We start from the raw sequence: 13,201 nt of genomic DNA on the forward strand, positions 1-13,201 counted from the left end.
TACATGCCCTGGGCAAAGAGGTACTTAGAGAAGGGCCAGGGCATCGACACAGTCCTGCTAGGTCTCTAATAGAAACATGTGAAAATTTTAGGTGCCCTTGTGAAATCTGTAACATTCCCATTTAGATACCACTGCAGATGGGTAAGCTCTTGGCTGAAATTCCTGAACAGGGCTCGCACACCACTGCGGTCCTTAGGGTCAGGTCATAGTTTTCAGGAGAAAGTACGGCATTTGCTTTGAGGAAGAGCTTTAATATTCAAATTAATTATGATATAGCGTGACAGGAAAGCGAGGTGTGCAGTAGGAGAGAAGGGGGGGAAGGCTTTTACCAGCAGACAGCAGTTTCCTCTGCTGCTGTGCCCGGTATGGAGGACACACAGAAAGGTTTCCCCCAGAAAGCCGTAAATGAAGTACTGCTGTGGGGGCCTGTTGGGGATTGTCTCCAAAGAGAAATGGAATATTTTCCTTATGGTGAACCACAAGAGAATGTTACTACATCCTGCTCCTTGCATAGTGTATAAATAGAAGGAGGAAAGGAATGACTAGTTAACTGTTTGACCTCCGTTTGGGGGAAAAAAACTCACAAGAAACCTCAAGAACTCACCCCATTAAGCATACAGGAAAATGTCACAGATCTGGCACCTTAATTATATGCTAATGACATCCTACCAGGAAGAAAAGCTTCAGATGTCTGGAAGAAAAATATATGACTGAAAAGGGTTGTGTATGCTCATAGAGTATATTCTGACAACTATTCCCTCTTTCTTTTTGTCTTTTTTTTTTAGCATATGAAAAACAAAACAAAACACAAAAGCAGAATGAGGAACTAGGTGAACCTTTGACATTTGTGTTTGATTTTCAGCCCCTGGGCATGAACTGAAAACAAAACAAATCCTGCTGCAGAGAGGTTTGTCAAATGTGCAGACTTTCAATGACCCTTCTGTTCATAATATTTTTCTGATTTACTTTTAGCTAAGATTGCAAATGGTCTTTACCCATCACCTTCGGGTGAACTTGTCTGCAAAATACTTGTTGTTTTTCTATAAATTTATTTGCTCCACATGAAAAAAAAATCTCAGCTAGTCTAAATATGTAGCAAAGTTAATGAAGGTATACCCAGATATGCCACCCAAGTGTCATGTATTATTTTTGTTGACTTACTGGTTCGTTCTAATTATTATTTTCCCAGCACTTTGCATTACACCTGAATGCTTAAGAACCCTCTACTGATAGCAGAAATTAATGAGGACATCTATTTGGATAGTTCTTCTGACTCATATTTGCATCCATTTACATGTGGCACATTTATTGGCACTGAAATTATACTGTATTTGATTGTTGAATATTCTTCTGCAAAGCTTTTGGCTGAGGATCTTGGTTCCCACACCATTTCAAGCCTCAGTTTGACTGGTACTGAAAACCTGGCCTGAACCTGCTGATGAGGAAGCCCATAACTTATCTGCTGGACCCCAAAGAGGTGGGAGGCAGCCTGACATGTCCAAGTCTTTTCTTCAAGAAACTTTTGCAAGCTGGAGATACTCCACAGGGCTCTGGGGGGGGTGGCTAGGGTAAGGTCCTCACCTTCTGGTTCACTGCATGAACAGAGGGGCCTCAGCTCTTGTTTCAAGGTCTGCAAAAATGGTGCTGCACAGACATCAAATGTGAGCAGAAGCAAAGCTGTTTGCATATGTAATAATTGCAAAAATGAAAGGAAAGGAATAACTCTTATCAATGTTTGGAGATAATTAGGAAAAAGAAAAAAAAGAAACCAGGTCAGGAAGGACTATTGAACATTCATGGACAAAAAAAAATATGAAGAGAAGCCTCCATCATTACAGAGGAAATCCCAAACATAATGGTATAAAACTTGCCTGTGCCTGCACCAAACGTAAAAAACACTTGAGTCCAGAATGGCAGCTCCAATCGTAGCTAGTACAGGGCTCACACAGCAAAGGCTGGCCTTTCCATGGGGGGAAACTAATAAAAATGGCAATGGCAGACCAGATACCGTTGTAAAAGAATTAGTGCATTTCCAGTGAGAAGACACTATTCTGGAATAAAATAACTTCTATCCAGTAAGAGTCACCACCCAAAGTGGTTATTCCAGGATAGCCTGTGTGGGAAACCTAATGCGACACTTGGTACTCCAGTTATTTTCTCTAAATAGACAAGTCTTCACCCAAAAAATTAGTCCTGCTGACTTCCCAGGGACATCTCAAGTGTGGAAATGCTGCAGACTTGAGATCACTACCTTGCTTGTTACAAAACCATTAAACTGTCTTGCTTTCACTCCCATTTTATTCCCCCTTTCTCCTCTGGCATGGTTATTTTTGCCTTTCATTAATATTGGGTCTATAATTCTCAGCAAAGGCTATGTGATAATCCCATTATTTTTTATTTAACATTTGGGAAATAACCCTGATACTTGTACAAAAAAATAGGGTTTTGTTTTCTCCTACAAGACATAAATGGGGTTTACTAGATTTAGTTTATTAATAGAATGAAAAAAAAAAAAAAGCTCTGTTTAAATTATATTAAAAATATTAGCCTTGTGCGTGTCACAAGGAGTAGCAGTCATGGGACATAACAGCATAGTTTTCAAGAGACATAGAAAAGAGACAGCTGAAGCCAACAAGAGGTTTTCTTCATTGCTAAAAGATGTGCCATTTACTTCGATATAACCAGGCCATATGGGGTAGCCAAAAGTGAAACCCCATCAAAGCTATTTGAGGTTCGTTAGCTTTATTTTGAGATAGTCTTGCCAAGATTAGCATCATTCTCCTGCCATTGGAGTTAACTTCAGTGGATTTGTTTAAGGATGAAACAGAAGGACTGGGTTGTTCTTTGATACCTCTCAGGGCTGTTAGCTTTTGCCTGGCAAAAAAAAAGATTCCCTTTTTGTATCTTCTCATTTTTTAGTAATGAAACCATCCTGGTCTGGGAGCATATTGTGGCAATCATCAGAATCATTTTGTTTGGAAGAGACCTTTAAGATCATCAAGCCCAATCATTAAACCAGCACTGCCAAGTCACCACTAAACCATGTCCCTCAGCACGACATCTACATGTCTCTCAATACCTGCATAGCTCAGCATGAGCAACCTCAGCAGTTCCCCTCCTCCTAAGGCAGCAGATCCCAGCCCTCCTCTGCCATCTTCCTCCTCCCTTCCTGCCCCAGGATGTTCAGGCAGCCCTGGCGCTCAGCTGAGCTGAGCTGAGCTGGTCAGGCAGTCATCAGATCCAAACCCCCCAGTACAGCAGAAGACAGCAAAGAAGCTTTTCTTTCCCCAAGTTCATGACTCAGTTAAGCGACTCACTTGCCTGCCAAAGTGAGTGCAAAGGAGAGGAAGGATGGCATGGCAGGGAGCATGTGGAACAGGCAGCCAAGGCGAGGAAAGGAAACTCTTTGTCTGGCTGAACTGGGCTGACCCTGTGGCCTCTTGTACTTGGAGTCCCTGCAGCACTCAGGAGTGGTGGATCCCAGCATAGACATTCCATCCTCCACTCTGCGTCCCTTCTCACTACCCCTGCTCCACCTTTGTTCCTTGTGTTGGAGGTGGGAGACAAATGCCTTTTGCAGTGCTATGCAGAGCCAGGCACTTTCATATCTAGAGGTGCCTTCCTCTCCTAATTTATAGCCATACAGTAGCTCAAAGACAGGTAAAATAAATAGATAGAGCTTTTTGGGGGGAGTATACGTGGTGCCCTTTTGTGTCAGCCAAGCATACCAAAGGTTAAGCTGTCAATTAGATATTTGCTCTGTGAAATTCATGATCATTCATGCATTATCAACCTTTTTAAAAGAAAAATTGCCATGCCATGTTATTAACACCTGACAGACCTCATAGCAAGTTTCTCTGCCTGGGCGAGCTTTTGAGAACAGATTCTTTCTGTCACTTCCATCCCAGATGAGGGGATGTGGCCCTCACTTCTTGTTGGTGGTATTTGATTTTCTCTCTGCCAATTAATTGGGAAGATGCTGTACAGGTAGAGCCATCGCACCCATAGCACGGCTGTCTCCCACTAAGGCTAACCTGACTGCTTCCAACATGAGCTAAGAGCAATCACTGGGCATTTGTGCATAGGATCTACATTTATACTAAGAGAGAAAACATGCAGGCAGCTGTTCTTTGAGTGCACGGAGAAGTGGGTGGGTGCTCGTGGACGTGTATGGCTGTGCATGCAAGTGTGGCTGCACACAAGTGTTCACAGGCTTGTACCTGCAAAACGGAGAGACAAACACTGTATCTTTGAAGCAGCTGTAGTCCTCATGAGTGAAAACGAGCAACAGGAGCTCCTATTCAATCAAGATGGACAAATGGAGTCAGGGAAGTTCTCTCAAAGTCTCTGCTGAACAGCTCACACGGCAGCACCAAACGCTCAGCTCTTCCCTTGCCTCTGCTCTATGGGACTGCTAACTGTTTCCAGATGAACGTTGTTTATTTAGCTTATTGATTAAACCAGCTGCTGCAGCTAACAGGAACCTCACATTTTCCAGAAAGACAGATATGAAACTTTAAAACTGGTGACCATTCCCCTCCACCCCCCTTTCAAGAGGGTATAACTGCTCTTTGTGAAGACGGCCAGCTTGCGTTACACAAGGCTGTGCAGCTACAGAACCACGAGTCTGAAGAGGAAATGAAAGCAAGTTCTGCTGGAAGGAAATTTCTAGAGCTTGGGTGGCTGTTTCTTTAGTTTTTGTAACACAAAATTACTAATTTCCTTTAGTATGAAAAATGAGATGGCATCAGAAAATACAGTCACTAAATCAGCTTGATTTATAAAGCTTTAGACTACCTTGCCACACCGATAAGTGACGTGATGCACTAGACAAAAGGCTTTGGGCTTGAATGGAGGAGAACGGGGAATTTCTTTTCAGCTATTGCAGCACTGCCTGTGTTGGGAACACCGCTCTCAGTGACCATAAGAAGTTACCTGCAGACTGACTTCCCAGAAGGTTCATCATTGAAGCACCTGGTGAGCACTCAAGAGCTAAGGTCCCATCCTCTCATGGCAAAAAGCTGTCGTGTTCCATCCTTGCTTCCCAAGCAGGGAACAGAGTGATTTGGATGAGGCAACACAGCAATATACCTGGAAATAGGCCTCAGATCACCTCCCTGTTTGGTGTCCTAGACACAAAGCCAGCTTTCCTCACTGCTAGCTGTGACTGTGGCCTTCCCTTTTTTGCTGGGAGGTGATGTGGCTTCTTTCTCTGAGGAAGTTGCTGACATGCCTGTGCACTTGGATCCATCAAGCCCAGTGCAAAACTGCATTGCTTCTGGCTTTACTGAAACCAAAGGCCACTCAGTGCCTTAGCTGGCACCCAGGGGGAGATGATGGGGCAGCAAGCACTGCACAGCTGTCCCCTGGCTTGGGCTGCCATGCAGCTGCAACCATCCAAACCACAATCTCATTGTCGATGGGTCAAGAATTGTGTATTGGCTCCAGCATGCTGATATAAGCTGCAAAGTTTTCCTTGATTTTACCGGGACAAATCAGAAGCTTAGCTTGCTCAGTCTGCCATTCCTGTCTGCTTAAGAAATGCTGGTCTTATAGCATCCCTCCAGCATGTGCAAGCAAGATTTTTGGTTCCTAACCTTCACCTGCCTTTGCAACACAGTTGAAAACCTCTGGAAGACAAAGGAGCAAAAGGGTGAGGATTGTTATCAGACTGCTGATACTGAGTAACAGCTCTGGATCCATAAAGCTGTGTAAGCACTTCGTGCCCTAACATCTGAAATGAGAAGCTGGGCAGAATCTAAACCAAACTGCCGAAGAACATTATTTCTTATTATGCCCCATCCCTAAGACAATGAGGAGCACATCCAGCCAAGGTAATCAGTTAGACATTAGGACACCCATCACAAAACCAAACATAAAGTACAAAAGCTACAGGATTTCTTATGGAGCAATGTCCCTGATCCCCACTCCCTTTGCCAACACTGTGGTAGCTCCAGCTGCTCCATGTCCCCATCACACCCATACCAGATGAGAGCTGTCATGTGCTACAGTTCCTCTGAGGCTATATGAGTCCAGAATGTATAATGGTTTAATTCTGCCCACATTTCCCTTACTAGGACACTGTATATTGCTTCCTCACCGTACTGCTGAATTTCACAAAGCTTATAGCCCTTAGATACCTTGGAGACTCTTACTCCTTTCTGAAACTTGGCTGAAATGCCCATGAAAAGTTACTGCAGGGAGAGACAAATCAACAGGCAGACAGGCAAGCCCACCTCCATATTTAAAAGAAAAAACAATAAATCACACACGAAGACTGGCACAGTACATGTGAAACACATTCAAATGCCAGCTTGTAGGAGACACAAAGCCATGTGACGAAGCAGTGCCATCGGCTTTCCTGCACACCACTCTGGTGGTTGGTGAGAGAGCTCCCCATGAAGCAACCACCCCTTGCTTGTTACAGTTCCAGAGGGAGGCACTGGGGTTGCTGCAGACAAATGTTGAGCAGCCTGGAAGGAAATTGCGTTCCTCTTGCCTCCTGATAGGGAGCTAACCTCAGGAAGCATCCGACTGAAAGCTCCGCGTTTTGAACATGCTCCCTTCTGCTAAGAAAACATCCAAGTGAGGACATCTTTCCTGCAGCTTGGAGAAATTCCAGCAGCCTGATAAAACATGACGGCTGTGATACAAAAAAATCCCAGGGGAAAAGATAGCTCTCAGTGATCTCCCGGCTGACTGACACGTGGCAGTGAGCATTGCACATTTCCTCGGGCTCCTACACTTTAGTATAATTATTCTCCAAGATTTCTTACCACACAAAACAGAGAGACAGCAAACAATTATTTTGCTGTGAGACGCCAATTTATCTGTACTGCATCTAATTGAAACTCTGGTTGTCCTCATTTCTTTTTCTCCAGGAAGGAAGGAAGGGAGTTACAGCTGTGCTAGAAACCAGTGTGCATGAAATGATTGAATTAGTGAGCATTTTCAAAGTTCACTTCAGCAAAAGACTCAGTGTTTGATCTTCCTTCCCCTGCCACCACTGGCAATACTCCCACTAGTTTCAATGGAAACAGGAGGAGAGCTTCAGAGCTGACACCTCGAACAGCACTGACCTAAGTTACCGGAATGAGAAAATAGAAATGAGACTGAACAGAAGGCAGGACCTACCCATCTAGGTTAAAGCAAGCAAAGGACACAAGTTAACCGTTAACCTCAACACCGTAAAGCAGCGAGAAGTAAATGAATGCACTGCACTATTCAGTGCTGTTGAAAATCAGATAAGTTTTATTCAAGTTTCACACAGGACATTTGAAAATCTTGGCACTTGGCAGATTGCCCTTCTTCTGCAGCGTGCTTGGGACTGGGTGGACACACGCAGGCAGCCAAGCACACCGACAAATATAGATAAGATTTCTCTTCTCCCCATTTAGTACCTCCACTCGTTGCATCTTTTTCAAGTAACATAAAAGTCTGAAAGGCACCAAACAGCGTAAAAGCAACCTCTCAGCCATGCCAACGAGGAGTGCTTCTCCATCACCATTTTCTCTGTCAGACAGGTCTTACCAGAAGGGAGAGCACAAGTGATGGGGACGATGAACAGGGCTGGGTTTACCCTTATCTTTTTACATGAAAGCTCCACCAAGCCCTCTTGAATGTAACAAGCCAAACCAGTAGCACAGTAGTACAAGAAGAAACCAGGTTTGCATGCAACTCTTGAACCCTCCTGCGAACCCTAACACAAGCTATGCATGGTTTTGGATGAAATCTCCCTCTTTTTTCCTCTTTTCTTTATTTTATTTACCTTTTTTTGAAAGTCATGAAGGAAGAGAACCGGCAGTGGCACCCAATCTGCCCTCAGTTCCTTCTGCATGTCCTTTCCGCCAACCCAAAAGACTTCTCAAGAGAAAACAGAGTGCAGATAGTTACTACTCCCATCTTGTGCTATGACTTAGAACTTGTTCATTTAGAAATAGGAGATGGATGAAGAAACGAGGGAGCAAAAGACAAGCTCTTCTCCATCCTCACAGGAAAATGCCCTCTTCAGTCTCTGAAAATCACTTTTCCAATATAGCATCCTGAGGCTTGAAAGCACAACAGGTTTTGCTTATGCTACTTGATTCTTTTCTTGTTTAAACAAAGGAGAAATATTATTGCTGGCGTTAATGGAGCCAGGCCCTTGACTGGCTGGTGTGAACCAGCACAGTTCCTATATGGGCAGACTGATTCCCCTAAAACAGCAGCTCCCAAGGACTGGGGTGTGTTACAGAGGCAGCAGGTGAGGGGCACGCTTATTAAAGGCCATATTGTTAATGCAAATGAAGGCAGATGGCATCTCCACTGCAGGGAGCACAAACCTCTGAAGAGCTTCTGAACATCCTGTGAGTTTTAATGACCCATTCAATGCTTTAGTGATTTTGCCCTTCAGTCACAATTCAATAGCTTTAAACATGCAGGAAGCATACTGTTTATAAGGGAGGGTATTTCTTGGGTTTTTCCTAAATAGAAATTTAAGTTCGCTTTCTTTCTTTTTTCTGTAGTGAGTATGATTTTTGCAAGACAGAAACCCAGGAGGAAGATAATGGACTTCACCACAATCTATATAGGATTTGAAGCACTTATATGATCCCTGTGTGAAAGTACTTTTTTTCAGGAAGTAACTCTATCCAAGTGTGTATTTTGATCAGTATCAATGTCATTATCTGTGGTAAGGTAACCTGAAGATGTCCCAGCCAGGCTCAGGATTTAATTCTCCCGAGCTTTGGTGACAGCCTGAGCTATAGCAAATTAAAGGGAAGCAATGGAGAGGAAGGAGGGCGAGAAACACAGATGACTGAATAAGAAAGCATAGGCACGGCCTTGTGAAAAGACTTTCTAAACAATACAGTGGTTTAAAACCAACACACAAACCCAGTAGCCACCCCATCCCCACAGTGGGGTTTTGTTATTTGTACACTGAGTGCCCATACAAACTCCCTTGAGGAAGGAAGCATGAGAAGGAACACACACAAAGCTGTGGTATAACCTCCTTAACCAGTACAGGGCACGGCAGGCTCTGTTATCAGTCTCCAGAGATCAGATGCTTCTCAGAAAATTACACCAACTTTAATTCTCCTCCCTCCAGATACAACAGCCAGTTGTGGGGTCCAGGCTCCCAAATTATGTGAAGCCGTTTGCTGACAGGCTTACCATGGTATTGTTGTCTCTCTTTTCAAAGATAACATTCGCTCCTCCCAAGTAGAGCAGAAAAAACCCAAACCAAACCAAAACAATCTTCAAGGAGAAGAATGTGATCATCCCACGAAAAACCTGTCATATGTCATCAGGGCAGACAGATAATAACATAATTATCTTAAGAGCAAAACAGTCAGCAATTTAAGAGTTACTAGGGCTCCTACTGCAAATATTCTGAAGTATACTTGAAAAACAAAAGAGGAAGCAGAAACTAGGAGATGCCTTTTGGATTAGCAGTGAATAAAAATCTCTCCAGCAGGAAAAGCATCACGAACAACAGCACCAGCTCCGTGCCTGTTCACAGTGAGACACTGAAGTTGAGGCGCTGGTCCCATGGGAGCCTGCCAGTGCTGGATAGCCTACTGACTCCAGCAGATTCAGTATCTCCTGCCCTATGTGGTGGCACCTATTTGCTTAGCTGGATAACCAAGATGTAAAAAAAAAAAATATCTGGGAAACAAATGTGTTTTCTGGCATTTAAGCTATTTGGATTGTTTTTTTTCCTGAGCTATCTGGATGAGATAACAAGTCCACCTCGGTCTTGTTAATGGTGCTCTCTGCTGTGTTGAAAGACTCCGCTCTGCGTCTTATTGAGGTGCTATCTTTCTGTGTTTCCTCATCAAATTTACAAACAGTATGTTGTTTACTAAACCTTGTAAATGGTGTTTCCTCCTCTTGGCGTGGAACTGGGTCTGCCTCATCTGAATGACAGACCCACATAGCCTCAAATTATTTGGGGCCCTGTGGCCCCGTTCCTTTCTGACTCAAAGGCTTTTCCTCTCAGCCTTATGCAATCTTCTGTTAGAAGTTGTGTTTTACCCCTGTAGGTGCCAGATTTAACACCAGCAAGCACCAAGGGGTTTCTTTAGCTTGGGCTAGTAACTCTCTGCAAGGGCAGAGTAATCCAAAGGTTGTTACTGCTGTGTGTTGCAAACTTTGCAGCCACTCCACAACTGTGCCCAACCTCTGACCTCTGGTAGGTGTCTACCTTCTGTCACCCAGGAAGCACCAGGATGGCTCTGCACACCTTGGCAGACGATGCTCTCCAGGAAGGCAGCTCCTGCAGATACCATGACCACAGCTGGTCCTGACATGAGATGGGGTTTCTTTGCATCAGGGATGTGGTTGAGGAAAGACTCACTGGAAATGCCCACCCTCCACTGCCACATCCAAGATGGGTTTCCCAGTGGGTGTGCATGAGGTTTGGACTAGTGCACCATCAAAGCAATAGTCCACGTCTGGGTAAAAGGCAGTAAAGGACTGCTGTGATGGTGTTGAAGCCAGAGGAGAGTTGGGAGCAGTGGGACGCAGAAGCATGTCCAGCACCCCAAACACAGTGTGAGCCTACACCAGGGACAGAGGCAGTCCCCAAACAGGAATGATGCTGGTGATAAAGGGCCCGAGGAGGCCACAGCTCTTTGTAGCCAGGATGTCTGTGCTCACCCAGTCGCTGAGCGCCCACAGAACATCTGGATAGCAGAGGGGAGGCCTGGTCCATCCCTGACATCCCAGCTGTGGGAAGAGGGAGGCACAAAAGGAGGCAAGTGCCATAACAGCTCCCTGCCTTTACCCTGATACAACAGGACTATGTTTTGACATCTGGCCAGCCTTGTGACTGGCCAATGGCTGTGATTGTTTACCCCTGAAGTTAATCTTTTTTTTTTTTTTTTTTAAATTCTCTTAAATGCCAAGGACTCATGTTTGGCCAGAAGCCGGACTATATTTAAAATATCTACTGAAGCTGACTTTTTACGCAGAGCACGGGGCTGTATTATCTGTATTATTCTGTGCTGACGTGGTGTCCAGTGATGAGGCACCACACCCATGGTTTCTCCTGTACCTGTCCTAGGATCAGATAAGCTTCACCATTTCACAAGGACCATACATGACCTGGCCCAACACCATTTCAGTGAACATTACTGATCTGACCATGTAAACATGAGGCAGTTAAATATCCTAGTCTTCAGTGGAAGTCAATAACAGTAGGTACAAAATCTATCCAAGGAAAAATCTGACAAGTTTTTGGAAAAGAAGACAGGATACACACACTGTGGAAGTTTTTATACCTCAGCCACTGCTGCAGTAGCCAGGGTAGAGGAGAGAACAAAAATGACAGTTTGAGAAAAGTCTATTTCTACAAAATGATGAATTCCGGATTGAATTTTACAGTTTCAGATGATTTCCCATGCACGTTACTGCATTCGATTGCACCATCCATCTCAGTTTAAGAGATGATTGCTTCTGCCTAATATTGAGTCAGTAAGTGCCACCAGCAATTCAGTCATCCTGGTCTGATCTGACAACAGAGTTTCGCAGCTGGAGACCATGGATTCACCAAAGAAGGAGACCTGGTGGCAGCAGAGAAGGCTCAGTGAAGCTGGGGAGGACTGTGGGCCATCTGAAGCACGCTCACTACTCCAAGTGCCTCTTACTTTTGCATGACTGGCTTTCTACTGCCTTGGCTTTTCCCAACTCCACCATGCTCAGAAGAGACTTTGCAAAGCCTGTAGTGAGTAAGACACAAGCATGAGGGGTGCCAAGCAATGAGCTGCAATGCCACATGGTGGGAGCTCTGCTTCTGCAACCAGAGCCACTCAAACAAGTGAGCGGTGGTCTTGGTCCTTTACAGCTGGTACTGACGTCCTGAAAAGGGGCTATCAGCATTGGAGATCAGTGCTATAGCACGATGCGTGATGGGCCCCAGCGTATTACAATCTCTGGCTGGGGCTCAGAGTCAAACTATGGGCTGCTGAAAGTCCCCACATGACTGATGCCACAGGGGCAGCATAGCCAGCTGCAACCATATGACATGGCCTATTCTTCTGTTTTGAATTCAGCAGCAAGACATAAGCAAGTGTGTAGGCAGAAAAGACTGCGGAAGAGCCAAAACAGCAGTTCCCCAACAGTGCAGGGACTGAACAAATGAAGTCACCACCACCACTGTAGGTGTCTGGCACCACTGACGATCAGAGAGGGAGAAGAGCCTCCATGGACTTTTCTAGGAGCTAAAAGTCCTGCTTGCAGTTCCCCTGCAGGGGACTTTTGTGACCACACAAGCCTCTCCGTGTTGAGGTCTGCTTTGGCATTGCAGGCCAGGCAACATGGGGTGCAAGGTGCAGGGCGGTGATGGGCACATATGCCATTGAGGGACAGAAACTCCTAGGAAATGGCTCTTCCCTTGTTTGCCTTGGGGTAGCAGGTGCTGCCCAGCCTCTGGTGCATGGGATCTCACAGTGAGGGAGATGTGGCAGCGCTGTGTCCATGGGGTATGGCATGGGGTGAGCACAGTGTGGGCAGTGGGTGGATGGGCTGCTCAGACCGTGAGGGCTGACCGTCTCATGCCATGCATGCATCCATGTGCTTTGCATTTGGCTGACCCACTAACGTTAATGTGGGAGCTTCAATGCAGTTAGAGAGGACTCTCCACTGCCAAACAACCACCTAGATTTTTTTTGACTCAAGACAGCTAATAAAGACAATTACCAGTTTAAACCTGACTGGTCAATGTTTTGCCAAGGAAAAAGTGCCCTGAAGGGAATCTGGTCCAACCACCTTTTGGTGGGTTATTCAGTATGGCTTATTTCTGCTGAATAAAGCCTTTGGGACTAACTAACTTGGCAGTCAAAAGCCTATCCAAATAGGAAAAGTGGTTTCCAAGCAGTGTCCCTGAGCCCTGGCTCCAGCTACCCAGCTTTCACCGCGCCTGAGGGGCTGGGTTGGTACTCCAGCAAGGGGGCTAATGAGACACCAGGCTAGATAAAATAAACAGCCTGAAATTTAACAGCAGTATTATAAATGGGGACTTTCATGGCTAAGCCAACCCAGCCCTCTATATTTATTGGGGCTGGGGAGGTGACACTTTTAAGAAAAGACAACTTCTGATAGCAGCAACCAGGAGGAGCTTGTGTGTTTGCAAACTGCTTCCAAGCCTCGTTAATTCCTGCTCAAATATGTAGCTTTCTAAGCTTAACCCTCCTTTCTCATCAGCTGCTTTCAGAAAAGC

Source organism: Numenius arquata, chromosome 1 (genome assembly GCF_964106895.1).
Source record: "Numenius arquata chromosome 1, bNumArq3.hap1.1, whole genome shotgun sequence".
NCBI lineage: Eukaryota > Metazoa > Chordata > Aves > Charadriiformes > Scolopacidae > Numenius > Numenius arquata.